Genomic DNA, 5,000 nt, shown 5'->3' on the forward strand with positions numbered 1-5,000 from the left:
GTCTTCCCATATGGTCTAGCGGTTAGGATTCCTGGTTTTCACCCAGGTGGCCCGGGTTCAACTCCCGGTATGGGAAAGAATATCTTGTTGTTTGGGATGCACTTGTGTAACAACAGATACTGCATTTTAACTGGCAGCAGTTTCACACAACACAACAATATTCCCTCAGCAACAGGAAATGTGACATGTTATGTAGATTCAAATTATACAAGGCATTTTAAACACTTCATTGCTGCATTTCTTGCTCTGCAGTAAAATTCATGCAACAACAGGAGGATCAAATTAAGATTTGCATCTGTAACAGAAATCCCAAGGAACCTTGTCGGTGACAGAAGCTATGACTGTGTACACTGGCCTAGGTGTGTCCTGACTTCAGCTTGGCTGTGCGGCCAGTGGCGCAATGGATAACGTGTCTGATAACAGGTCAGAAGATTGAATATTTGACTCCTGTTTGGCTCAAAACTAGATTTATTTGACCAAAATCAAGCTGGGAAAAATACTGTATACTTTTCATTGTGTCTGGCAGTTCTCGATTCAAACACATTTTAGACTGATTTTATATGGGACTTTTCTCCAACATCGCTGAGAAAAAGATGGAGCTTGTAATTACAACAAGCATCATTTCAACGTTTATGGATTTGTCTGTGATGTTTTTTTAAAGTAACTGTCTTCCCATATGGTCTGGCTTTTAGGATTTCTGGTTTTCGCCCGGGTTGAAGTCCCAGTATGGGAAAGAACATCTTGTCATTTGGGATGCACTTGTGTAAGAACAGATACCACATTTTAACTGGCAGCAGAATCACACAACACAACAATATTCCCTCAGCAACAGCAAATGTGACATGTTTTGTAGATTCATAATTTACAAGACTTTTTAAACATTGAATACACTTCAAGTTTGCATTTCTTGCTCTTCAGTAAAATTCATGCAACAACAGGAGGATCAAATTAAGATATGCATCTGAAACAGAAAACCAAGGAACCTTGTTGTTGACAGACACAATGACTGTGTACACTGGTCTAGCTGTGACCTGACTTCAGCTTAGAAGTGGGTTCTAGTGGCGCAATGGATAACGTGTCTGACTACGGATCAGAAGATTCTAGGTTCGACTCCTGGCTGGCTTGATACTTAATTTAATTTATTGAAATCAAGCCGGGATTGATACTGTATACTTTTCAGTGCTTCTGGCTGTTCTCACTTCAAACTCATTTTAGACTGATTTCATCTGGACATTCCCCAACATCTCAGAGAAAAAAAGATGTAGCTTTTAATCCAACAGGCATAATGTCAACATTTAAAGATTTGTCTGTGATGTGTATTTTAAGTATGTGTCTTCCCATATGGTCTAGCGGTTAGGATTCCTGGTTTTCACCCAGGTGGCCCGGGTTCAACTCCCGGTATGGGAAAGAATATCTTGTCGTTTGGGATGCACTTGTGTAACAACAGATATTGCATTTTAACTGGCAGCAGTTTCACACAACACAACAATATTCCCTCAGCAACAGGAAATGTGACATGTTATGTAGATTCAAATTATACAAGGCATTTTAAACGTTGAATACACTTCATTGCTGCATTTCTTGCTCTGCAGTAAAATTCATGCAACAACAGGAGGATCAAATTAAGATTTGCATCTGTAACAGAAATCCCAAGGAACCTTGTCGGTGACAGAAGCTATGACTGTGTACACTGGCCTAGGTGTGTCCTGACTTCAGCTTGGCTGTGCGGCCAGTGGCGCAATGTATAACGTGTCTCATAACAGGTCAGAAGATTGAATATTTGACTCCTGTTTGGCTCAAAACTAGATTTATTTGACCAAAATCAAGCTGGGAAAAATACTGTATACTTTTCATTGTGTCTGGCAGTTCTCGATTCAAACACATTTTAGACTGATTTTATATGGGACTTTTCTCCAACATCGCTGAGAAAAAGATGGAGCTTGTAATTACAACAAGCATCATTTCAACGTTTATGGATTTGTCTGTGATGTTTTTTTAAAGTAACTGTCTTCCCATATGGTCTGGCTTTTAGGATTTCTGGTTTTCGCCCGGGTTGAACTCCCAGTATGGGAAAGAACATCTTGTCATTTGGGATGCACTTGTGTAAGAACAGATACCACATTTTAACTGGCAGCAGAATCACACAACACAACAATATTCCCTCAGCAACAGCAAATGTGACATGTTTTGTAGATTCATAATTTACAAGACTTTTTAAACATTGAATACACTTCAAGTTTGCATTTCTTGCTCTTCAGTAAAATTCATGCAACAACAGGAGGATCAAATTAAGATATGCATCTGAAACAGAAAACCAAGGAACCTTGTTGTTGACAGACACAATGACTGTGTACACTGGTCTAGCTGTGACCTGACTTCAGCTTAGACGTGGGGCCAGTGGGGCAATGGATAACGTGTCTGACTACGGATCAGAAGATTCTAGGTTCGACTCCTGGCTGGCTCAATACTTAATTTAATTGATTGAAATCAAGCCGGGATTGATACTGTATACTTTTCAGTGCTTCTGGCTGTTCTCACTTCAAACTCATTTTAGACTGATTTCATCTGGACATTCCCCAACATCTCAGAGAAAAAAAGATGTAGCTTTTAATCCAACAGGCATAATGTCAACATTTAAAGATTTGTCTGTGATGTGTATTTTAAGTATGTGTCTTCCCATATGGTCTAGCGGTTAGGATTCCTGGTTTTCACCCAGGTGGCCCGGGTTCAACTCCCGGTATGGGAAAGAATATCTTGTCGTTTGGGATGCACTTGTGTAACAACAGATACTGCATTTTAACTGGCAGCAGTTTCACACAACACAACAATATTCCCTCAGCAACAGGAAATGTGACATGTTATGTAGATTCAAATTATACAAGGCTTTTTAAACGTTGAATACACTTCATTGCTGCATTTCTTGCTCTGCAGTAAAATTCATGCAACAACAGGAGGATCAAATTAAGATTTGCATCTGTAACAGAAATCCCAAGGAACCTTGTCGGTGACAGAAGCTATGACTGTGTACACTGGCCTAGGTGTGTCCTGACTTCAGCTTGACTGTGCGGCCAGTGGCGCAATGGATAACGTGTCTGATAACAGGTCAGAAGATTGAATATTTGACTCCTGTTTGGCTCAAAACTAGATTTATTTGACCAAAATCAAGCTGGGAAAAATACTGTATACTTTTCATTGTGTCTGGCAGTTCTCGATTCAAACACATTTTAGACTGATTTTATATGGGACTTTTCTCCAACATCGCTGAGAAAAAGATGGAGCTTGTAATTACAACAAGCATCATTTCAACGTTTATGGATTTGTCTGTGATGTTTTTTTAAAGTAACTGTCTTCCCATATGGTCTGGCTTTTAGGATTCCTGGTTTTCGCCCGGGTTGAACTCCCAGTATGGGAAAGAACATCTTGTCATTTGGGATGCACTTGTGTAAGAACAGATACCACATTTTAACTGGCAGCAGAATCACACAACACAACAATATTCCCTCAGCAACAGCAAATGTGACATGTTTTGTAGATTCATAATTTACAAGACTTTTTAAACATTGAATACACTTCAAGTTTGCATTTCTTGCTCTTCAGTAAAATTCATGCAACAACAGGAGGATCAAATTAAGATATGCATCTGAAACAGAAAACCAAGGAACCTTGTTGTTGACAGACACAATGACTGTGTACACTGGTCTAGCTGTGACTTGACTTCAGCTTAGACGTGGGGCCAGTGGCGCAATGGATAACGTGTCTGACTACGGATCAGAAGATTCTAGTTTCGACTCCTGGCTGGCTCGATACTTAATTTAATTTATTGAAATCAAGCCGGGATTGATACTGTATACTTTTCAGTGCTTCTGGCTGTTCTCACTTCAAACTCATTTTAGACTGATTTCATCTGGACATTCCCCAACATCTCAGAGAAAAAAAGATGTAGCTTTTAATCCAACAGGCATAATGTCAACATTTAAAGATTTGTCTGTGATGTGTATTTTAAGTATGTGTCTTCCCATATGGTCTAGTGGTTAGGATTCCTGGTTTTCACCCAGGTGGCCCGGGTTCAACTCCCGGTATGGGAAAGAATATCTTGTCGTTTGGGATGCACTTGTGTAACAACAGATACTGCATTTTAACTGGCAGCAGTTTCACACAACACAACAATATTCCCTCAGCAACAGGAAATGTGACATGTTATGTAGATTCAAATTATACAAGGCTTTTTAAACGTTGAATACACTTCATTGCTGCATTTCTTGCTCTGCAGTAAAATTCATGCAACAACAGGAGGATCAAATTAAGATTTGCATCTGTAACAGAAATCCCAAGGAACCTTGTCGGTGACAGAAGCTATGACTGTGTACACTGGCCTAGGTGTGTCCTGACTTCAGCTTGACTGTGCGGCCAGTGGCGCAATGGATAACGTGTCTGATAACAGGTCAGAAGATTGAATATTTGACTCCTGTTTGGCTCAAAACTAGATTTATTTGACCAAAATCAAGCTGGGAAAAATACTGTATACTTTTCATTGTGTCTGGCAGTTCTCGATTCAAACACATTTTAGACTGATTTTATATGGGACTTTTCTCCAACATCTCTGAGAAAAAGATGGAGCTTGTAATTACAACTTGCATCATTTCAACGTTTATGGATTTGTCTGTGATGTTTTTTTTAAGTAACTGTCTTCCCATATGGTCTGGCGTTTAGGATTCCTGGTTTTCGCCCGGGTTGAACTCCCAGTATGGGAAAGAACATCTTGTCATTTGGGATGCACTTGTGTAAGAAAAAATACCACATTTTAACTGGCAGCAGAATCACACAACACAACAATATTCCCTCAGCAACAGCAAATGTGACATGTATTGTAGATTCGTAATCTACAAGACTTTTTAAACATTGAATACACTTCAAGTTTGCATTTCTTGCTCTGCAGTAAAATTCATGCAACAACAGGAGGATCAAATGAAGATATGCATCTGAAACAGAAAACCAAGGAA

General features: G+C 39.4%; 4 non-coding genes across 4 annotated transcripts; all 4 read left to right on the forward strand.

Moving 5' to 3' along the window:
• The first annotated feature begins 4 nt into the window (after nucleotides 1-4).
• On the forward strand, nucleotides 5-76 carry trnae-uuc. The gene has a single exon. It is a non-coding gene; the product is annotated as a tRNA-Glu (tRNA).
• A 1,259-nt stretch (nucleotides 77-1,335) lies between these two features.
• trnae-uuc lies at nucleotides 1,336-1,407 on the forward strand. The gene has a single exon. It is a non-coding gene; the product is annotated as a tRNA-Glu (tRNA).
• Nucleotides 1,408-2,674: 1,267 nt separating this feature from the next.
• trnae-uuc lies at nucleotides 2,675-2,746 on the forward strand. The gene has a single exon. It is a non-coding gene; the product is annotated as a tRNA-Glu (tRNA).
• Nucleotides 2,747-4,013: 1,267 nt separating this feature from the next.
• Nucleotides 4,014-4,085, forward strand: trnae-uuc. Its single transcript has one exon. It is a non-coding gene; the product is annotated as a tRNA-Glu (tRNA).
• The last annotated feature ends 915 nt before the right edge of the window (nucleotides 4,086-5,000 follow it).

Source organism: Oncorhynchus mykiss, unplaced genomic scaffold (genome assembly GCF_013265735.2).
Source record: "Oncorhynchus mykiss isolate Arlee unplaced genomic scaffold, USDA_OmykA_1.1 un_scaffold_545, whole genome shotgun sequence".
Taxonomy (NCBI): Eukaryota; Metazoa; Chordata; class Actinopteri; order Salmoniformes; family Salmonidae; genus Oncorhynchus; species Oncorhynchus mykiss.